At 42.5% G+C, this 24,482-nt stretch overlaps 2 pseudogenes across 2 annotated transcripts; both read left to right on the plus strand.

Annotated features, from left to right (window-relative positions):
- The first annotated feature begins 7,222 nt into the window (after window positions 1–7,222).
- Window positions 7,223–9,732, plus strand: LOC311507034 (angiopoietin-related protein 2-like; annotated as a pseudogene). Its single transcript has 5 exons — window positions 7,223–7,300; window positions 7,375–7,597; window positions 8,266–8,724; window positions 9,190–9,257; window positions 9,349–9,732. The product of its transcript is annotated as an angiopoietin-related protein 2-like (transcript).
- A 6,821-nt stretch (window positions 9,733–16,553) lies between these two features.
- LOC311507033 (angiopoietin-related protein 2-like) lies at window positions 16,554–22,824 on the plus strand (annotated as a pseudogene). The gene is made up of 7 exons (XR_014699896.1): window positions 16,554–18,380; window positions 18,657–18,761; window positions 18,873–19,001; window positions 19,505–19,562; window positions 21,148–21,341; window positions 21,520–21,790; window positions 21,882–22,824. The product of XR_014699896.1 is annotated as an angiopoietin-related protein 2-like (transcript).
- The last annotated feature ends 1,658 nt before the right edge of the window (window positions 22,825–24,482 follow it).

Below are 24,482 nucleotides of genomic sequence, written 5' to 3' on the forward strand. Positions count from 1 at the left end.
CAAATGGGGTGCTGCTCTTCCCATAGCATACAAAAAAACCTAACCCAACTAAAAACCATTCTCAGTTAAATTTAAAATTAAAATTATAAACGGTAAACAGTGAGGGAGTTGGCACTTCCTCACAATATCATTGATAATAATATGATTCTGTACAAACACCCCAACTTTTGTGACCCTTGGTCTCTAGGGGGCGCTAAAAAGTAACATTTCAATATTTCAAAAACTACAATAGCTAACTTCATGAAATTTAGAATATTGTGTAGACACCCATCAAGTTGTGTGACATTACGTCTGCAGGGGCCGTTATGGGCGGCACGCAAATATTTCTGTGGATGACTCCTTACAAGCCCACCAAGTTTCATGCAACACGGTCTATAGGGGGCGCTACTGGGGACTTATGCCTCTGCCTCCCGCTTGGGGACGACTTGGCCACGGCACAATGTCTTAAACTGCGAAGAATCCCTTCGTTGCTGCTGACGTGTAGTAGTAGCTGACAGTAGTGCAGGGCCACTGCTGATGTCTTTTAAATGCCTCTAGAAGGAAGCAGGAATAAGGAAGTCATGAGTTTCTTATCACAACTTGGCCCACCGCTGACTTCTTATTTGAGCCCATGCGTTTGTCATCTTATCAGTGGTCCCATCGCCGTTCCTTATTTCTCCACCCTTTCCTTTTCCCTCCTCTTAAATGATAGGTTGTCCATCTCACTGAAGTCATGTCACGTGCCAGCTTGCTTCAAGGCCTCCACCATCATCCCAGTCCCCAAAAAGCCAAGGAATACTGGACTCCATGACTACCGCCCTGTTGCCCTGACATCGGTTGTGATGAAGTCTTTTGAGCGCCTTGTGCTTTCTCACCTCAAGGATTTAACAGACCCATTCCTGGACCCCCTGCAGTTCGCCTACAGATCAAACAGATCTGTGGATGACGCCGTCAACCTGTCCCTCCACCTCATCCTACCAGGCTTGTGCACAATTCAGAATTTCAGAATTGGCCGCCATTCAATTCATGAGTTGGAATTTGAATTGAATTGACTCCGCCCCACAGGAAGTTGAATTTGAATTGGAGTTGGAATGACAGGAAGTGGAATTAAATTCATGGCAATTCAAAGAAATTCCACACAGTCATACAACAGAAAGAATGTGTTGAATCTCACATACAATTACATTAATTTTGTAATTTAATAGCATAATGTCATTACACATAACTAGTCACTCCTCAACCCTGCATACATTTTGTTCCAACATATAGATAATGATCAAATTCTTGAAATAAATTACTCCCTCAATGTTTGATTAGTTTTGTTCAAAATGTTATTTTCATTTCAAAGTAATCAAATAACACAAAGTCGTTGTAAATGCAGTTGTCATTTATTCCAATGCAAAACTCATTGAGCAACACTGTTGCTTCTAATTCTCAATAGCTCCTCAAATGTTTTATCATTGAGTCTGAAAATTACAATTCCAATAAATCAAACTTAATTATGTGTTCTGTGACTAGAGCTTTTAACATTCATTGCTGGGGGGAAACATTTCCTGTTAATGTAATCTGTACAAGTAGTTCAAACTAATATCATTTATAGAATATGTAATGAAATCATATCTGACATATATTGTAAAGCTTCATTGTTAAACACTTCACTTATGTATATGAATTTCTTTGAATTTGTATTGAATTGCAATTCTGCTTCCTTTAATTCAAATTCGAATTATAATTCTAGATCCTGTTTTTGACATCAATTCAAATTCAATTCAAATTCAAGAATTGAATTGGAATTTAGGAGTCATTCTCAATTCAATTCTGAATTGTGCACAAGCCTGCATCCTACAGCACCTGGACTCCCCCAGATCATATGCCAGGGTCCTGTTTGTGGATTTCAGCTCGGCCTTCAACACGGTCGTTCCGTCTCTACTACAGGACAAACTCTCCCAGCTGACCGTGCCTGACTCCATCTGCAGGTGGATCACAGACTTCCTGTCTGACAGGAGGCAGCATGTGAGGCTGGGAAAACACATCTCAGACTCCCGTACCATCAGCACGGGTTCCCCTCAAGGCTGTGTCCTTTCTCCTCTGCTCTTCTCCCTGTACACCAACAGCTGCACCTCCAGTCATGAGTCTGTCAAGCTCCTGAAGTTTGCGGATGACACCACCCTCATCGGGCTCATCTCAGGTGGAGATGAGAGCGCCTACAGATTGGAGATTGACCACTTGGTGACTTGGTGCAGCCACCACAACCTGGAGCTGAACGCCTCCAAGACAGTGGAGATGATCGTGGACTACAGGAAGAACACAGCCCCACTCCTCCCCATCATCCTGTGTGACTCTACAGTCAACACTGTGGAGTCCCTCCGTTTCCTGGGCACCATCATCTCCCAGGACCTCAAATGGGAGCTTAACATCAGCGCCCTAATTAAAAAAGCACAGCAGAGGATGTACTTCCTGCGGCAGCTGAAGAAATTCAACCTGCCAAAGACAATGATGGTTCACTTCTACACTGCCATCATTGAGTCCATCCTCATCAACTCCATCACCACCTGGTATGCTGCAGCCTCTGCTAAGGACAAGAGCAGACTGCAGCGTGTCATTCGCTCTGCAGAGAAGGTGATTGGCTGCAGCCTGAAGTCTCTCGACGAGCTGTATGCTTCCAGGACTCTGAAGCGTGCAGCTAAGATTGTGGCTGATCCCTCTCATCCTGGACACGGACTATTTAACAGACTCCCCTCTGGCAGACGGCTGCGATCCATCGAGTGTAGGACCACTCGCATGGCGAACAGTTTTTTTCCATCCGCAGTCAGGCTGCTGAACAATGCCAAGCCCCCCCCCCATGAACACATCAAACCCACTACCATCCCACAGTAAATGTTCTGGTGGAATATACATATATACACTGTGTATATATTTTTGTATTTTGTTGTATTTTTATATTTTATATATCTGAGAGCAAGTTTCTATATTTATTCTATAATATAGTTTCTATATTTTATTTTATTTATTATTTAAATTCCTTGTATGTACGATCATGCTTGGCAATAAAGTCTTTTCTGATTCTGATTCTGATACCAGTCTTTTTTGGACATCCTGAATGAGATGAATGACTACGCGGGGCAGAGGGAGCTGATCGCTGAGAACTTGATGATGAACATTTGCATTGACCTCACCAAGTACCTGCAAGAGCTCAAGCAGGAACGGAAGACGGTGAGCTCCATTTGCGGCTACAGATGCAGCCAAATAAATAAATAAGCCACTCATGCACCCTCACCTGTAAGACAAAAACACCTAGGGTATTCCAATGTGTGCTCATGGCTCCATATTCACCATCATCCTGACGACTTGCCAAATGGGATTTAAAATGAGTGGTACACATTGCTAAGGAGGAGAGCAAAGGATGAGATTTTAAGGGAGGAGTGTACGTGTGAAATCTCACTACTGTGGCAGGAAAGAAGCCTTACTTAGAGTGTCCTCAGGGACGCATGGTCTGAGCAGTGGTGTGCCATTTCATTATGAAGAATGCTTCGGCTTTGTCCTTGCTGGATTGCGGAACAGTGCAGCTGTGTGCAGGATCTTGCCGAAGACGTTACGTCTCGAACTGACACACTGGTATTTGTTTTCACGCATGTTTTGCTGTGTAGCTGTTGGAGGTCATTGTTTATTCTGTCTGCCCCTACACATGGCTGCCTCTCTCTCTCTCTCTCACACTCTACACTCTACACTGTCTATTTTTATGAATGTCTGCAGTATCTGATGGAGGCCAAGAAAGCCCAGCAGAATTTGGAGAGCACATACAAGCAGCTCGACAGTGTAAGTTTAGTCTGAGAGTTTTTAAGATCAATAAACATTTTTGTTTTGTTTCAGCTGAGCACAGAATGAAGGATGGGAAGCGCTCCCCATGAGCAAATGTTTGCATATTCAGTATGGCCAGTTAGGTGGCTTGATTTGTCTATAGTAAAAAACAGATGAACAGAGATATTCTAAAGCACCGTCAATCCCAAGTCTCAAACCTCCCCTATCTTTAATTTCCAACCGTAAAAAATATTTGCTTAAAGTAGTAAAATCTTTTTTCTTCCTCTACATCAGAGTAAAAGCGCTTTGAGAGGGAATGGAGAGAAGCAGAGCCTGCCACAGCGTACACGGAGAAAACTGATCAGGACATCAACGCCACAAAAGCCGACGTTGAAAAAGTAAGAAAGGAAGGGGAGGAAGAAATGCACAATACAGATTTACAGCGTTGAGCATGAGCCACAGGAAGCTCAGACGCTCTCTAACCTGTTTGCGTCTCGTGTGGTTTCAGGCCAAGCAGCAGGCTCACATGAGAGCACACGTAGCGGAGGAATGTAAGAACGACTACGCTGCCCAGCTCCAGAAATACAACAAGGAGCAGAACCAGTTCTATTTTAATGACATGCCACTCATTTTCAATGTAAGTGAATGATCTGTTGCTGCCAGAGGTGGCAAAAGTACTCACATTCTGTACTTAAGTAAAAGTACGGATACTTGTGTAAAAAAATACTCTTGTAAAAGTAAAAGTACTGATTCAACTCCTTTACTCAAGTAAAAGTAAGAAAGTACAGGCTCTGAAATGTACTTAAGTAAAAAGCAAAAATTTTTGCCAGATTTTGCCATTAACAATTCATCCGTTGATAATTTTGCAAAATGAAAAAGTTCTAGCAGAATAATCTAGACTTAACTGATCAGAGGTCCTTCATGAGCATCCGGAATAATTTTTAATAATAAATTGAGGGTTACTGAGTTGTTGTTTTTAAACCGCTAGCTAGTGTTAACTATCAAAACGGTGTGTTCCCATAGCATTGCTAACGTTGTAAACTAGCTTCCAAAAAATCCTCAAAAAGCTAATGATAGCAACAGAAACCACACCAGACCAGTACTTCTCAAATAGTGGAGTCAGGTGGACTTTCAGTATTGTGTCTTTATTGATGCTTGATAAACAAGCCTCCAGTCACTAGGTGGCAGCAGAGCTCAAACTAATCAACAGTTCAAAACAGTAGAAGAAGAACACAGGATCGTCGACTTTCCTTCTCTCGTCCGATGCTCTAGTCATGTCCCATCATGTCACGTCTTTTACGTTTTGTCATCCGTGGAGGTTAAAAAAGTAATGAGTCTGTTTTTCAAATGTATGGAGTAGAAAGTACAGATATTTGTGTACAAATGTAGGGAGTAAAAGTAAAAAGTCGTCAGAAAAAGAAATACTCAAGTGAAGTACAGATACCTGAAAAATCTACTTAAGTACAGTAACGAAGTATTTGTGCTTCGTTACTTGACACCTCTGGTTGCTGCATGGCAACATGCCATCAAGGAGGTGAACTGATGTTAGACATCCAAAATCTTTTTTTTTTTTTAATCAACTAACCAATTTACCCATATTGATTAATAACTGATTCACATGCTGAGCACACCACACCACTACAGTTCTTTGTGGCATAGAGGCGATACGGTTGAAAACAGAGGGAGGAGACGTCCCAGATTCCTGCACCGAGCCAACATCTAAACAACAAGTAGGCCTACTGGGGGGGCAGCGGCATAAGGTCAATTTGTAATTAGCTGTCTCCTTCTGTAGAGGTCTTGAGACAAACTCTGGAGCTGAATTAGTCTAGTTAAACTTTGCTGCCGTTCTATGGGGCCATTATTGTAGCAAAACTATCTGCAAATGTGTATTTCAATCCGTGTGTCTGTAACCAGATTTGCAAATATGTAAAAAAAAAACTGCAAATGTGTACATCGATCTGTATGCGTAGACAAATCTGTAAATTTGTGATCTGTAAATTTGTGATCTGTAAATATCTGGCCTCTTAATTGGATGTGTTCTTACACGTGACTTTTGCTACACTTCTGTCGCGGCAGATCCGCAAATGCGCGCAGCGATTTGCAAATGCGTGTGACGATTTGTCTGTGTGCCTCCGTAGCTATACAGCTACATACCACCAGTGGGCACTAGGCTAGCACCCAGTGATATCAGCTACCAGCTACCTGGGCTGGCTGGTACCACAGACTGTATGGTTGGGACGAACAGTGGTCCCGATCCCGATGCAATGGAGGCTGGATGGCGTGCTGTAACTACATAATAGGGCTCTCGAATGAGACACACACATTTCAATAAGTTCACACGCTCACACGCTACGCTGAGAAGTGATAAAATTCGCCGCACATTATCTAAAATTATTAATCTATGAATGGATGAGGCAAAAGCAGACTCCTCTGCTTGAATCAGTGACCTATCAGCAAATCGATGGGACAAAATAGTATTTCTAGTCACCAGGTGAAATAGTAGCGCCGTAAATGCGTGCACACGTCAAAGAAGAGCTGGAAGTGGAAGCCCGGGAGGATTAACTTATTTTAATGCAAGAGAGCCCTGTTATGTATCGGGATGGGGACCAAAGTTCGTCCCAGCCATACAGTCTGTGGTACCCATGGTGGTACCAGCCAGCCCAGGTAGCCGGTAGCTAATATCATTGGGTGCGAGCCTAGCGCCCACTGGTGGTATGTAGCTGTATAGCTACGGAGGCACACAGACAAATCTCCACACGCATTTGCAAATCGCTGCATGCATTTGCGGATCTGCCGCGGCACAAGTGTAGCAAAAGTCACGTGTAAGAACACATCCAATGGAGAGGCCAGATATTTACAGATGACAAATTTACAGCTCACAAATTTACAGATCACAAATTTACAAATTTGTCTACGCATTTGCGGATTTTTTTCTGGTTACAGAGACATGGATTTTTTTTACACATTTGCAAATCTAGTTATAGACACGGATTTTTTTTACACATTTGCAAATCTGGTTACGCACACATGGATGTTTTTTACACATTTGCAAATCTAGTTACACACACACGGATTGAAATACACATTTGCAGATAGTTTTGCTACAATAATGTCTGTTTCGTCTTGAGATTTATTTTAGACCCATATTTCTCTGCCTCTACCTTCAGTTCACCATTTACAGAGGACCACATGCAGCAGTCCATATATGTGACTCTTCATAATCTTTGAACATGTTTTTTTTTTTTTTTTTTTGCATGCTAGGAGTTGCTGCAAAATAAGTAATGGTCTCATATTTTCACCGCTTTTTAAGAGTAAACTGAAATGTTTTTAGCCAAAATAAAAAGTTAAATGGTTAAATCAGTTCAACACAGGCTCCAGGTCCAACTGGAGCAAGAGGGGGCTCTTGACATGGAGATGAGAACCTTGAGAAAAGAAAGTAGCCTCCATGATGAGCTCCCATAACCAGTTTATTGCCCGTCTGGAGAAGCAGTGCCAGTGCAGGGACTCCACACAGTCCTCTCTGGTATGAAACAAACTGAGTGAAATATAGAAATATACTGGGTTTGTAAACAGGGCTAAGAATGGTGTGTTGTTTTTGTGGTGATGAGCGAACCAAAAAAGCCAGCCTAATGTGCATCCTAATTACAGCTCAGAGGCCAACGAAATGACCAATGATGTTGAAAGGGACCAAAGTGCTCCTCCTCTGCAGGAAGCAAAAAAAGGGGGGGGGGGGGGGGGGGGGGTCATTCCCTCCCCACCACAACCACCAGCCCTCCTACAGGCCCTCCCTTCATTAGCTTCCCTGTCACAAAAACCCCAGGTACATCCATGTAAAACACACCTCATGTCAGCCGCCGATATCTCCCAAACCTGTATATATTAGTGTGTCAGTCTTCTGCCAGAGTTATTTAACTGCTTCGATAAGCAGCAGAGGCTGATGGAGTCAGTGAACTGCTGGTTCTGTCTCTCTGGGAAGGCCTAAACACTGTCAAAAAACAGCCAGCAGCTTTTATCAGAGAGCCGAGGGCTTCATAATGAAGATGTACTGGTAGAAGTTTAAATGGCACTTCTGGTGTACACTTGCACAACTGGAATGTTTAAAATGACAAAACAGAGGACCAGAGCAGTCCCCTCAAGAAATCAACAGAACCAAAGTGACTCCAGCGTGCGTGTGACTCAAAACTTCTTTAATTTCAAAAGAAAGAGGGAACATTTCCTCATTCTGTCCGTGGGAACATGCTCGCCACATCAGACCATTAGGCGTTATCTCTCAGTGTGGGAGATTTTCCTCTGTGTATACATTTTCTATACAATTATCACTCATCACTAATCCCACATGCCACACTTATCACTGTGACACGAGACACTGAATTATTATTACTTAATAATGTTGAATTCAATATCTTAAATTTTATAATATTACAAAATACAGTATCTGTAAATCTCTTTTCTAACCCTGGCTTGGTTGCACATTCTCCTACGACCCAGGGCCATGGCGGGACTGCCAGCATGTGCTGGAATCAGGTGAGACCACCAGCGTGATCTACCTGCTTCGCCCGCAGAGTGCCAACCGTCTCCTGCAGGCGTGGTGTGAGCAGAGTCAGGCTCAGGGAGGATGGACTGTCATCCAGAGGAGACAGTGATGACCTATTCAGCACGTCTAAAAGTAGATGAACTTATGCAGATGAAGATTAAACCTGTGTATTGTTGTGTGACAGCAAGCTTTGGGAACCTTGATGGAGAGTACTGGCTCGGCCTGGAACACCTCTACTGGCTCACTAAACAGGCTCCGTATAAGCTGCAGGTGGCCCTGGAGGACTGGCAAGGTCGGCAGGTGTTTGCTGAGTATGACAGCTTCCACCTGGAACCAGAGAGCGACTGGTACAGACTGCGGTTAGGACAATACCACGGCAGCGCAGGGGACTCCCTCTCGTGGCACAACAACAAGTGTTAGGGAGGAATTTGCGGTGATGCCGATGAAGAAGAAGAAGTACCAGAGTCTTGTATGTCTTATGCGGAAGGAGTTTATTTAGGCTCGATCGAGGAGTAGGCTCGATCGAGGAGAACAGAAGCTTCGTCAACACAACATAAGTGCATGAGTCCACCTCAATTCTAAGGGTCAAACAGTGAACTCAGATTCTTATACTAGAAAGGTGGGCCGAGGCAGCAAATGTGTACATCCCATTGGCCATTGTACATAAACATGAAGATAAGGACTCACACCAACTAGGAAATACAAAGTGTCTTCCAGGAACGGAGGAAATTATCATCTAACTCTACAGCTGTGTCTGTTGACAGCCAGACAGTGAGATTGAAGACGCCAAAAGGGACCATGGCCTTGGCATGTTTCATCAGAGAGAAAATAGGGCAGATAACTGACCCCAACAGTAGTCTAACATTAACTACACATAGGCAAGAGAAATTATTCTCTAACAACAAGGCCTTCACCACTTTGGATCGAGACAAGGATAGCTACACAGGTCTGCTCCTCCTCCGCTCCTGTTTGACACCTCTCCATCGTATTTTCTATAATAAATAGCAGTTCTATTTTTTTTCCTGCTGTGTCATCAGGTAACTGTGCTCATTACCAGAAAGGAGGCTGGTGGTATAACATGTGTGCCCACTCCAATCTGAATGGCGTGTGGTATCGGGGTGGACACTACCAAAGCCGCTATCAGGATGGGGTCTACTGGGCAGAGTTCCACGGAGGCTCCTACTCCCTCAAACGAGTTTCCATGATGATCAAACCCACATAAAGGTGTTGCACTATGGACCTGTGACACAGAAAGTAATGTGGATGATTATCAGATGATTTCAACCCTTCACTGGGTCTTATTACTAAATAAAGTGTTTGAACTCTGAATCACTGAATGATGAACAAGGTGCACTACATTGACAAACCCGACAAGTCTGCTTTGCAATTTCCTGACAAAATTGGACGTTTTCCATGTTGCATTGTGCTTATCATTAAAATCCTGTGCAATCAGCTTCTTTGTGGCAGTTTTGAAAACACGTTCTCAGTGACACAGAGAATTATTCTAAAAAGAGAAGGAAAATTTTCTATTGGGGGTTGCTCAACGCAGCGAGTGTGGTTTTGTATTTCCGTTTTCTGTCCCACTGGGCGTTGAATTTTACCTTACCTTCCTTTATTTCACCCATGCTCGTGTAACTGTCAGCAGCATTTCATCAATGCTGATGTATAGTTGCCAGCGTTGAGCAACTATTCATCTTATCCCGGTCTTGAAGGTGGACGGCCTCTGGACCATCCTGAAACAACACCACCTCCTCCTGCCTCCTGCATGCTCACCCAGCATGTTGCTGTTCAGGATGTTGTGTCTCCTCATGCTCATGTTTTCACTACATGGTGAGTGATGCTTTACAGATAGCACTGTGTGGATCTTACTTGTCAGATGAAAGTTTATTCAGTGATTTGTGATAATGTATGGAACTTTCCATCAAGCAGTTCTCTTTGCCTCTCTTTTGTTTTTGGGTTTTTTTTTTGGTTTTTTTTAACATCAAATATCACACTTTTAGCCATGGCTATTTAAACAGGCATTTCCTGAAAAAATAAATAAACAAAATAGTGCAAGTTAAGTTTGGTTCCTCTGCCGACCGAGTGAGTGTCTGTTGACTCCCTGCTCTCAGTTAAGCAGAGATTCACTAGTCACGAATCCTTACGGCCCACTTCCTCCTATTTCTCAAACCGTTTCTGCGCCCTGTGAGTAAACATCATGTTGTTTCCAGACAAAGAACCTTTTTTTTTCCAATTCAAATTTCAGATTAGATTAAAGAAAGGAGCACTTTTAGCCCAGTGATCCGAGCATTAGGATGATATTTCCTATTAGTTTACCTCTGGTTAAATGAGAGTTTAGGTGAGGTACTGGTACAGGCTTTGTTACTTTTATATCTGTGTTGATTGTTTTTTGGATTCTGCTGATAACATATTTGATACTGTGCACTAAAACCAACAACAAAACAATGACATATATGTTTGCTTGTGAATGACAGGTTGCCCGGTGACACTGACTCCCCCTGAAGTTGTGGTGAGATTTGGAGATCCAGTTTCAGTCAACTGCAGCGCATCAGATGTTGATGGTCTAGGCTGGGAGTCCACGGTTGGAGGCATAGGTTTTGAAAGTGTAACCTTCCTGGCGTGGACGGTTGAAAAACTGGAAGCTTGGAACGTACAATCCTCCTGCTACGCTAGTTTGGATGACAGACAGTGTCAAAAATATGTAGACATCACTGTATATCGTGAGTACAAGTCTACAGATTGCATTGCATCATCTTCTGTCCTACAATTTGTTTGATATGGGAACATAATGATGCCAGTTGCTAACAGAAACGTTTCACAGTTTATACATAAAATATGATGGCGTACAACATCATATCCTATCTTATTAATAGCACAGATCCAATTTTTTTATGTGGAAATAAAATGCTACATCCTTACCAATAAATATATATATAAATAAAATATGTACTCTTCTAGTATTTTGGTTACAAGGTTATTTTGCACTGCTTTATTAACAGAGACTCCAGACACTGTGTCCATCCGGGATGGTGGTCCGATGCTGGAGGGCATACAGTACCAGCTGCAATGCGGCATCAACAATGTGGCTCCTGTACAGAAGCTCAAAGTGAAGTGGTACCGAGCTGGTGAAATTCTGTTTGAAGACACATTCAGCGACACCACGTTGACTCCAGTCAGTGTTACTTCTAAATTGACTCTCATTCCTACCAAAGAAGACAATGGAGCACTTTTTAGATGTCATGCTGAGCTGCACCTTGGACCCAATGGACCAGAGTTTCCCCCAGTTACAACCTCTGAGCCATACGCCGCTGTTGTGTACTGTAAGATTTCCCCCCACACATTTATTATTTTCCAAATCTGTCAAACACCTCTGGAGATATCAGTTTTTGATTATTCTGATATTCATTTGCAGATAAGCCGATCATCAATAGCTGTGCACTGCACCACAGTGTTGTAGAACGTGAGTCCAGTTTGGATATGTTGGCCTGTAACGCTGATGGGAACCCTCCACCCACAATTAAGTGGTACTATGAGGATAAGGAAGTGATGAATCCATCTGCGCCTCTCAGCCGGACTGACTCAGGAAACTACAGGGCTGAATTTGAAAACAGAATGGGCAGGAACAGCGTCCAGGTTGATATCACGATAGAATGTGAGTGCATCACACCTGGCTCAGTGTGTATTTCAAGACAAACTATTTTCAAATGCACTTTCTTTTCTTTTGCCATCATTTGTCTGAAGACTATTTTGATACAATTTTCACATTCACAGACGGCCCCTCTTTCACCTGCAATGAGAGCTATGATGTTGAAGTGAATGGTAAGCTCCAGTGTGAACCAGAAGGAATACCTACACCCAGGCTCACCTGGTTTAAAGATGAAAAGGAGATTGTCCCCCCACAGCCCTGGACAAAGCAAGATAGAGGAGTATACTTAATTAAAGCATCCAACAAACATGGAGAAGCCAGCCACAAGCTATATGTCAATATTTTGTGTAAGTTTTTAATCTTTAGAATTTCAGAAATAAGCTCTTTGAACTTTTGTTCTATTGATTGTAAATGAGGCTATTTGAAAAGTATGTTTGGGAGCGTTCTTCTTTTTCTGAAATCACACTTATTTTTTGCACAGATCCCCCTGAGTTCAAGGAGGTTCAAGGAGATCATGTCATGGAATTCATCCAGGGTGAAAATGTGTCTCTAAATTGCGGCGCTGAGGGCAACCCTCCCCCTGAGATCCAATGGAGCCACACTTCTTCAGGAAATTCAGAGCCCACTGTGTGGCGCCAGAATACCATTACGATCACAGGAGCCACGTCTACCAGTAGTGGTGTTTACATCTGTGTTGCCACGAATAAAGTTGGGAACGTGACAAGATCTGTCACACTCAGAGGCGGTCCTGGCTAGATTTACGCCCTGGGCGAACCATTCCAGAGTTACGTGAGTCACGTAGATGACTGCACAGATTTTTTTCTTTTTTTTTTTCTTCATTTTTCACATAACCCAATTAATTACATGTAGGCATATGGGTCTATGTTAATTTTAGGAATGAAATACAATTTATTTGGAAGCAGTTCGTGTTGTGTGGCCTGGGATCAGTCTATCCCTGCCCCCCTCCCCTTTGCCTCTTCTGACACACACACAACCTGTATGACTCTCAGCAGCAAGTTGACGTGACAATGAGTGCGCCCTAGCGCCCACTCCACTAACTTGACATGGAAATGAGCGGTAGTCTGGAAAACTGGGGTGAAGCCTATCTCTGCTGTCATCGGGCGAGAGGCGGGGTACACCCTGGACAGGTCGCCAGTCTATCACAGGTCTAACAATTTCATTGGATATGTAATTTGTAATTACTCTTGAAATACTGTATTTGTAAAAAAAAAAAATAAAATATGTACAGGCCTAAAATACTATAGTCCTTGTATGACACCGCTGCAGATAATGAACCAGAAAAAAAGCAAATAAACAGAAGCAGGTGACTGCTGATTTTGAAACTGGGAGGGGCGTTGCATCCTTTTTTCATGTTTCCCTTAATTATGAGTAATCTTAAAACAGGGAGCGCCTGGACCAATCATTGTGTCTCAGCATCATATGAGGAAGACAATGTGTGACGAGTGATGATGAACTCAGAATCACCATTGCTTAATGTCTTGCTTGAGGACACTTCAATAGGGAGGTGCATTTATTTAAATTTATTTATCCCCTGTGCAATTTCTCAGACGGTGCACGCTGAGGAGTTGTGTAACGCCAGGCGTCCTCTAGTGAGGATTAAATGTCTGGGGAAGCTGCAGGACGTTGTAGCCTAATTACCCGCTTGTGCTTGCAGAACGGTGCATTCACAGACACGCTTTCCTGGCGTTTTAAAACAAAAGAGTTGGGAGGAGGCCATTGCCAGCATGCCGCTGTTGTGGAAAGAGAAGCGCACTTAAAAGTTAATCCTGGATTTGAGTTTGCACATGGGATATTTGTCTTCCCTTAATTCTAGACGTAAATCACCTACTTTTTATTATACGAGCAAGCACCAAATGAAAAACAGCTTGAACAAGTTGCCGAGTATTTTTGGATATCATATGACCCGGGTGGCTGTATTCTCGGACATAACTATGGAAATTCGATATCAAGCTTAAGGTGAAGCTCATCAAGTGCAAAAAATCTATTATTTCTGCATATAAGTTTACAAACTTAGATCAGGTGGGTTGTACACTGTGGGATGCTTCACTGTTTACAGTCTGGCAGATGCTGTGATTTGCCTTGGCAACAAGCTTCACGGATGAGGAGCCTCGTGGTTCTACCTGAGTGGCATGGTTTCTTATTTTTGTTTTTTCCTTTTGTTTCATTTTTTATGATATGAGTTTTTATCAGGCTAAGTTGACCTATATGATTTGAAAAATGAACTGCTTTGTCTGTGAAAGCCCATTTAATAGGTCCAGAGTCATCAAGTTTCTACTGCTACTAAGCAGCGGGCTCTAAAGCCACTAATTGGAAGTAATGGAAGGTGAGGTGAAGAGTACACTTTGGAGGAGGTTTGGGGTTAGGAGGTTAGGTTAGATGTGACTATTAGGACATCAGGTTTGAATGTGGACTATGATACTTCTGTTGCACCACAACTGCCTAAGTGGTGCTATAAAAATAGATTAAGGCTTTCCTTATTTAGAACTGGAATATTTAACCAACGCATTGAAAAAAATGGTGAAATGAGAGAGGGAGAAATAAACGCTACTGATTCTCACAAGTGTTCTCAAGATATGCATTACTGTATGCAAACCCCCCCAGGCGTGCATGCCATAGTCTAACCGCAAACAAGGCATTCACTCCTCAAAGTAAATTATGACCATTTGAAAGTTGTGCATATGTACACTCACAATCATTTTATGATTTATAAAAATCAGTTCAGTACATACCCAGTCTATGAGGACCTATGAAGACAATTTTGACTGTGGCTTTGGATGGTGATATATTGCAGTAGTCTGACAGCCACTGGTGTTTGACAAGATACTGATTATTTCCCTGCATGATGTGTTTTAAGACGCTTGTCATGTCTTTTTCTGAATTCTTGTTTTGAATCAAGTGACCTCGACAAATTTATAGAATGCTGCTGCTTCTTCTTTTTAGGGGTCCGTGCAAACGAAGTTGCAGGATCCCTATTGTTTTTCTTCCGATTTTTATTCTTCGTCTTATATTTCTTCGCCTTAATTTTCTGCGTAGCTAAACATGTCTGCCCAGGACATACTGCAAGGGCGAAAGGCATCAAACCTGGTAACTTGGTAGAAGTCCTGCCATTTCACTTTGCCAAGGTGTCAATACACATGCCTGCAGCTAGGTGGCGCTATTATGAGTCTATTTACGTTTTGGCTCATATCTCGAGAACCGTGAATAGGACACACCCCTCTAGGTGGCGCTAAAAAAGCAACATTTCAATATTTCAAAAACTGCAATAGCTAACTTCATGAAATTTTAGAATATTGTGTAGACGCCCATCAAGTTGTGTGACATTACATCTGCAGGGGGTGTTACAGGTGACACGCAAATATTTCATTTAAGGCCTGTAACTTCTGGAGTATTCATCCAATCCTTATGAAACCTAGCAACCGTCATTATAATATGCTTGCGTACAATCATGCGAAGTTTCGTGAAATTTGGGCTTTAGGGGGCGCTACAACGACTACATGTTTATATCTCTCAAACCACCACAGTCAACTACTTGAAATTTGACTATAATAATCTGTGGATGACTCCTTACAAGCCCACCAAGTTTCATGCAACACGGTCTATAGGGGGCACATCTGGGGACTTATGCCTCTGCGTCCCGCTTGGGGACGACTTGGCCACGGCATGGACCCCTTTATGATCGCTTGCGATCATCTATTTTTTTTTGTTTTTTATTTTTAATAAAAGAGCTCCTAGTTAGAGTTCAGCTAAGGGAAACTTTCTTCCAGTAGTGCTGCGCTCCACCTGAGAAACCTATTGTGTGGCCAACTATTTGCTAGCAAATACTGTACATACAGTTGAAACCAGATGTTTACATACACTGTGTTAAAAGACACAAACATTTTTTCCTCACTGTCTGAAGTTAAATCAGACTAAACCTCTCCTGTTTTAGGTTAGGATTACCAAAATTATTTCTATTTGCTAAATGCCACAATAATAAGAGAGAGAATTTCTTGGATAATATTTTATTACTTTCTTCAAAGTCAGAAGTTTACATACGTTTCCTTAGTATTTGGTAGCATTGCCTTTGAACTGTATGACTTGGGTCAAATGTTTTGGGTGTCCTTCCACAAGCTTCTCGCAATAGTCTGCTGGAATTCTGGTCCATTCCTCCTGACAGAACTTGTTTAACTGAGCCAGGGTTGTAGTCCGCCTCGTTCGCACACGCCTTTTCAGATCTGCCCACAAATTTTCTATGGGATTGAGATCGGGGCTTTGTGGTGGCCTCTCCAAAACATTGATTTTGTTCTCTTTAACTTCCTGGCTGATGTCTTGAGATGTTGCTTCAATATTTCCACATAATGTTCTTTCCTCATGATGCAGTCTATTTTATGAAGTGCACCAGTTCCTCCTGCGGCAAAACAGCCCCACAACATGATGCTACCACCCCCATACTTCACAGTTGGGATGGTGTTCTCAGGCTTACAAGCTTTCCCCTTTTTCTTCCAAATGTAACGATGGTCATTATTGCCAAACAGTTCCACTTTAGTTTCATCAGATCACAGGACATGTCTCCAAAAATTAAGGTCTTTGTCCCTGTGTGTATTTACAAACTGTAATCTGTTTGTTTTTTTTATGTTGCTTTTGGAGTAATGGCTTCTTCCTCGCTGAGTGGCCTTTCAGCCCATGTTCAAAGCCCCCAGGTTCATCTGTTCAAACAATTATACTTGTATAATTGTTTGAACAGATGAACGTGGCACCTTCAAGCATCTGGAAATTGTACCCAAGGATGAACCAGTCTTGTGGAGCACCACAATTCTCTTCCTGATATCTTGGCTGATTTCTTTTGATTTTCCCATGATGTCAAACAAGGAAGCAGTGTGTTTGAGATGTAGCCTTAAAATACATCCACAGGTGTGCCTCCAATTAACTCAGATGTTGTCTGTTAACCTATCAGAAGCTTCCAAAGCCATGACATCGTCAACAGGGCTTTCCTTCATTATTTAAAGACATAGTAATTTTTGTGTATGTAAACTTCTGACTTTGATGAAAGTAATAAAAAATTCTCTAACAAACTCCCTCTCTCATTATTGTGGCATTTAGCAAATAGAAATAATTTTAGTAATCCTAACCTAAAACAGGAGAGGTTTAGTCTGATTTAACTTCAGACAGTGAGGATAAAATGTTTATGTGTCTTTTAACACAGTGTATGTAAACATCTGTTTTCAACTGTACATATCAAACCCAGAACATTTTTTTCAATTTACATTTTAACATGCGGCAAAAATGAGCAAGACTGCAAGTGAGTCATCGATGGGTCTGTTGTACAACCTTACAAAACAAACAGAATTATATTTAGATGCACGTGAGCTACAAGTAATCTGTCTTAAGCTGTGAATAAAATCCCTTTGTTGCTGCTGACATGTGCTACACAGTAGTGCAGGGCTGCTGTTGATGTCATTTAAATGCCTCTAGAAGGAAGCAGGAATAAGGAAGTCATGAGCTTCTTATCACAACCTGACCCACCGCTGACTTCTTATTTGAGCCCATGTGTTTGTCATCTTATCAGTGGTCCCATTGCCGTGTTCTTATTTCTCCACCCTCTCCTTTTCCCTCCTCTTAAATGATAGGTTGTCCAGCTACCAGTCTTTTTTGGACATCCTGAATGAGATGAACGACTACGCGGGGCAGAGGGAGCTGATCGCTGAGAACTTGATGATGAACATTTGCATCGACCTCACCAAGTACCTGCAAGAGCTCATGCAGGAACAGAAGACGGTGAGCTCCATGCGGAGATGATATGGGAGGCTTAAAGTACATGTTTGCGGATCCAGATGCAGCCAAATAAATAAATAAGCCAATCATGCACCCTCACCTGTAAGACATACCTAAGTGACAAAAACACCTAGGGTATTCCAATGTGTGCTCATGGCTCCATATTCACCATCATCCTGACGACTTGCCAAATGGGATTTGAAATGAATGGCACACATTGCTAAGGAGGAGTGCAAAGGATGAGATTTTAAGGGAGGAGTGTACGTGTGAAATCTCACTGCTGTGGCAGGAAAGAAGCCTTACTTGGAGTGTCCTCAGGGACGCATGGTCTGAGCAGTGGTGTGCCATTTCTTTATGAAGAATGCTTCAGCTTTGTCCTTGCTGGATTGTGGAACAGTGCAGCTGTGTGCAGGATCTCGCCGAAGACGTTATGTCTTGAAACCAACACACTGGTATTTGTTTTCACGCATGTTTTGCTGTGTAGCTGTTGGAGGTCATTGTTTATTCTGTCTGGCCCTGCTCCTGGCTGCCTCTCTCTATCTCTGTCTTTTGACCCTCCACTCACTCTATTTTTATTAATGTCTGCACTATCTGATGGAGGCCAAGGAAGCCCAGCAGAATTTGGAGAGCACATACAAGCAGCTTGACAGTGTAAGTTTAGTCCGAGAGTTTTTAAGATCGATAAACATTTTTGTTTTGTTTCAGCTGAGCACAGAATGAAAGATGGGAAGCGCTCCCCATGAGCAAATGTTTGCATATTCAGTGTGGCCAGTCAGGTGGCTTGATTTGTCTATAGTAAAAAGAGATGAACAGAGATATTCTAAACTGCACCGTCAATCCCAAGTCTCAAACCTCCCCTATCCTTAATTTCAAACCGTAAAAAATATTTACTGAAAGTAGTAAATCTTTTTTCTTCCTCTACATCAGAGTAAAAAGCGCTTTGAGAGGGAATGGAGAGAAGCAGAGCGTGCCACGCAGTACACAGAGAAAACTGATCAGGACATCAACGCCACAAAAGCCGACGTTGAAAAAGTAACAAGGGAAGGCGGGGGGAGAAATGCACGATACAGATTTACAGCGCTGAGCATGAGCCACAGGAAGCTCAGACGATCTCTAACCTGTTTGCGTCTCGTGTGATTTCAGGCCAAGCAGCAGGCTCACATGAGAGCACACATTGCGGAGAAATGTAAGAACGACTACGCTGCCCAGCTCCAAAAATACAACAAGGAGCAGAACCAGTTCTATTTTAATGACATGCCACTCATTTTCAGTGTAAGTGAATAATCTATTGCTACATGGCAACATGCCAATCAAGGAGCTGAACTGATGTTAGACATCCAAAATATTATTATTATTTTTTTTTAATCAACTAACCAATTTACCCATATTGATTAATAACTGATTCACATGCTGAGCACACCACACCAGTACAGTTCGTTGTGGCATAGCGGCGTTATGGTTGAAAACAGAGGGAGGAGACGTCCCAGATTCCTGCACCGAGCCCCCATCTACACAACAAGTACTGGGGGGCGGCGGCATTAGGTCAGTTTGTAATTAGCTGTCTCCTTTAGAGGTCTTGAGACAGAAACTCCAGAGCTGAATTAGTCCAGTTAAACTTTGCTGCCGTTCTGTTTCGTCTTGAGATTTATTTTAGACCCATATTTCTCTGCCTCTACCTTCAGTTCACCATTTACAGAGGACCACATGCAGCAGTCCATATATGTGACTCTTCATAATCTTTGAACATGTTTTTTGTTTTTTTTTTTGCATGCTAGGAGTTGCTGCAAAGCACTGGAGCAAAACAAAGGCATCCAAAACTATTTTCAATTGCAAGTAAGTAATGGTTTCATATTTTCACCACTTTTTAAGAGTAAACTGAAATGTTTTCAGCCAAAATAAAAAGTTCAATCAGTTCAACACAGGCTCCAGGTCCAACTGGAGCAAGAGGGGGCCCTTGCCATGAAAGTAGCAGCATGAATTCACGCAAGAAAGACCAAGTTCTGGAGCAGCAAAGGGTGGAGAACCTCCTGCTTAATGCTACAACAACAAGCAGAGAACTTCTGTCCAGCTATTAGTGCGATCCCTGTCTTGTCTTGATCATTATCCAACTCATCATTATGTCTGCCGTGGCTCAGGGGACAACATCTCGGGCTTTGCAGGTGTCCAGTAATTACAGGGAGCTGAAGAAGAAATATGGAGCCCTCACCTCCATGATGAGCTCCCAGAACCAGTTTATTGCCCGCCTTGAGAAGCAGTGCCAGTGCAGGGACTCCACACAGTCCTCTCTGGTATGAAACAAACTGACTGAAATATAGAAATACACTGGGTTTGTAAACAGGGCTAAGAATGGTGTGTTGTTTTTGTGGTGATGACCGAACCACCAAAAAGCCAGCCTAATGTGCATCCTAATTACAGCTCAGAGGCCATTGAAATGACCAATGATGTTCAAAGGGACCAAAGTGCTCCTCCTCTGCAGGAAGCAAAAAGAGGGGGGGTTCATTCCCTCCCCACCACTACCACCAGCCCTCCTACAGGCCCTCCCTTCATTAGCTTCCCTGTCACAAAAACCCCAACCGCCGATATCTCCCAAACCTGTATATATTAGTGTGTCAGTCTTCTGCCAGAGTTATTTAACTGCTTAGATAAGCAGCAGAGGCTGATGGAGTCAGTGAACTGCTGGTCCTGTCTCTCTGGGAAGGCCTAAACACTGTCAGAAAACAGCCAGCAGCTATTATCAGAGAGCCGAGCTCTTTATAATGATGATGTACTGGTAGAAGTTTAAATGGTACTTCTGGTGTACACTTGCACAACTGGAATGTTTAAAATGACAAAACAGAGGACCAGAGCAGTCCCCTCAAGAAATCAGCAGAACAAAAGTGACTCCAGCGTGCGTGTGACTCAACACTTCTTTAATTTCAAAAGAAAGTGGGCACATTTCCCCATCCTGTCCGTGAGAACATGCTCGCCATATCAGACCATTAGGCGTTATCTCTCAGTGTGGGAGATTTTCCTCTGTGTATACATTTTCTATACAATTATCACTCATCACTAATCCCACATGCCACACTTATCACTGAACATGTGCCGGAGAGGAAATTCTTAAGTAGCTCGCAGATAAAGCTGCAATTTCTTGTTTCTGCATTTAATTCTTTTTACAATGAAAAACATGACAATTCACAGATTAAAAAGATCCTTTCTATCTCAGTTCTACTCATAAAATGTGTTGCTTCTATTGTCCATTAGCAGCAATGAAGGATTTAAAAGACTGAGACATTAGCAACAATTACTATTGTTAAATGTTCATATTATTACTTAATAGTATTGAATTCAATAACTTAAATTTTATAATATTACAAAATACAGTATCTGTAAATCTCTTTCTAACCCTGGCTTGGTTGCACATTCTCCTATGACCCAGGGCCATGGCGGGACTGCCAGCATGTGCTGGAATCAGGTGAGACCACCAGCGGGATCTACCTGCTTCGCCCGCAGAGTGCCAACCGTCTCCTGCAGGCGTGGTGTGAGCAGAGTCAGGCTCAGGGAGGATGGACTGTCATCCAGAGGAGACAGGATGGATCCGTCAACTTCTTCAGGACTTGGGAGCAGTACAAGGTGATTTCATGCACCTTTAAAGTCTGAGAAGCTGAACACATTCAGTAGCTCTTATTATTTATTAATATTGGTTAATATTAGGGAGAGACTGTGTATTTACTAATTTGATGACCTATTCAGCACGTCTAAAAGTAGATGAAACAAATGAAGATTAAACCTGTGTATTGTTGTGTGACAGCAAGGCTTTGGGAACCTTGATGGAGAGTACTGGCTCGGCCTCTAACACCTCTACTGGCTCACTAAACAGGCTCCGTATAAGCTGCGGGTGGCCCTGGAGGACTGGCAAGGTCGGCAGGTGTTTGCTGAGTATGACAGCTTCCACCTGGAACCAGAGAGCGACTGGTACAGACTGCGGTTAGGACAATACCACGGCAGCGCAGGGGACTCCCTCTCGTGGCACAACAACAAGGCCTTCACCACTTTGGATCGTGACAAGGATAGCTCCACAGGTCTGCTCCTCCTCCGCTCCTGTTTGACACCTCTCCATCGTATTTTCTATAATAAATAGCAGTTATATTTTTTTTCCTGCTGTGTCATCAGGTAACTGTGCTCATTACCAGAAAGGAGGCTGGTGGTATCACATGTGTGCCCACTCCAATCTGAATGGCGTGTGGTATCGGGGCGGACACTACCAAAGCCGCTATCAGGATGGGGTCTACTGGGCAGAGTTCCACGGAGGCTCCTACTCCCTCAAACGAGTATCCATGATGATCAAACCCACATAAAGGTGTTGCACTATGGACCTGTGAGACAGAACGTAATGTGGATGATCCTCAGACATATCTAGAGGCAACCAAACCATTTCAACCCTTCACTGGGTATTGTTACTAAATTAAGCAATTTCCTGACTAGATTGGGCGTTTTCCATGTTGCATTGTACTTTCCAATAAATCCTGTGCAATCATCTTCTTTCTGGCAGTTTTGAAAACATGTTCTCTGTGACACAGAGAATTATTCTAAAAAGAGAAAGGAAGTTTTCTATTGGGGGTTGCTCAACACAGCGACTGGGCGTTGGACCTTACCTTCCTTTATTACACCCATGCTTGTGTAACTGTCAGCAGCATTTCATCAATCCCCGGGCCAGCGTTGAGCCACTATTCATCTTATCCAGGTCTTGAAGGTGGACGGCCTCTGGACCATCCTGAAACAACATCATCTCCTCCTGCCTCCTGCATGCTCCCCCAGCATGTTGCTGCTCAGGATGTTGTGTCTCCTCATGCTCATGTTTTTACTACGTGGTGAGTGATGCTTTACAGATAGCACTGTGTGGATCTTACTTGTCAGATGAAAGTTTATTCAGTGATTTGTGATAAAACCTAAAACAGCAATAATGGGGATAATAATACTTTGTAGAATAATTACCTTCTCGTGAGGTTCTGGTAGAGAAAATATAAAGAAAGATAAAACTTCCTGTGCATAGAACGGGTGTGATGGATTTTTATGTGAATTATACTAAGTATTAAAATGTAGCAGAGCATCTATTATCGTGTCATTGCACAGCATATGAATAATTAAATACTTGACGGTAATTTTTAAATATTGAGTGACAAAATCTGAATTTTACACAATGTATGGAACTTCCCATTAGCATTTCTCTACTTTCCCGGGCCTCTCTTTGTTTTTTTTTTGGGTTTTAATTGTTTGTTTTTCTAACATCAAATATCACACTTTTTTCACGGCTGTTTAAAACTGGCATTTCCCGAATAAATAAATTAAAATTAAATAGTGCAAGTTACTCCTATTATTTAAGGCGTGTATTTTACTGAGCAGTAGAAAAGTTCGTGTGAAGAACTCAAGGGTGTGTCATTCAGTTGTGACCACCAGAGGGCAGCAAGGTCTACTTTTAAAGCAGGAACACGTTGCTTACCTGTCCACAGACGCAGACAGCGTGTGCCCTATAGAGCCAAATCCTCTCAGCGTGCACCCCGATGTGGCTGTAGAAGAATATGGAGGTCAACTTCATGTAAGCTGCACCAGCGACAACGAGGAGTATGAGGACACAATCTGGAAAGTTGGAAAAGAAGGTGTTCTGACGGAAGACGAGAAAAAGCTTCCCTCACTGAATTTGTCACTGACACACTGGAATATGAATGTAGAGTGCATAATAAAAATAAATGATACTCATGAATGCAGCCAAGACGTTAACCTCACCATTTACAGTAAGTACAACTTTTGTTTACATTTTATAAATATATTTAAGAATGATCAAAAACAATGTGTAACTAACTTTTATTTAATTTTATTTTAACAGAGAACCCAGAAGTTGTCCTTTCTATCATTGATGTACAGGCTTTGGGTGAAGAGACACTGTATGAACTGCAGTGTGATGTCCTCAATGTTGCTCCTGTTCAGTATCTCACAGTGAGGTGGTACACAAACAATGAACTCAGCAAGACGGACTCTTTCAGCGACACGACCAGAACACCAGTGAATGAGTCTCTCACTCTGAACCTCAGAGTCAGAAGAGAAGATAATGTAGTCGAGGTTAGATGTGAGGCTCAGCTGGGTCTTGAGTCACACGGACGCCCACTTCCTGCTATTTCTCAAACCGTTTCTGCACACTGTGAGTAAACATTCTTCTTTTTTTTTTTTTTTTTTTCAAATTAAAATTTCAGATTAATGAAATTAGCACTTTTAGCCCAGGGATCCGATCAGGATGATATTAGCTATTAGATTACCTCTGGTTAAATGAGAGTTTGCTTTTATTGGATAGTGGTCAAGTGTATGTGAGGGGATCAGACATCTGTCAGTGAACCCTCCTATTACTGAAAACTTAATGAACATGGGAGAGTTTTGATAGAAGCGATGTGCACCACCAGAGGGCAGCAAAGAGTAAAATCCAGTTGAACCATGTTGTTTGTCTATCCTCAGATGCCGATCGTACATGTGGTACAGATGTCAACACTCTCACCGTGGAACCTGCTGTGATTATAGCAGCATATGGAGAGAAAGTTGTTGTAAATTGTACCAGCGACTACGCGGAGCATGAGGGCATATTCTGGAGAGTTGGAAACAAAGACTTAGACGTGGAAGAGGATGAATCATTTGTCTCACTCAGTTCGTCAGTGACAGACTGGAATATGAAGGCAGAGTGCGTAATACAATACAAAATAAAAAGTGACACTCATGAATGCAGCAAAG

This window comes from Chelon labrosus (genome assembly GCF_963514085.1).
Source record: "Chelon labrosus genome assembly, chromosome: 21".
NCBI lineage: Eukaryota > Metazoa > Chordata > Actinopteri > Mugiliformes > Mugilidae > Chelon > Chelon labrosus.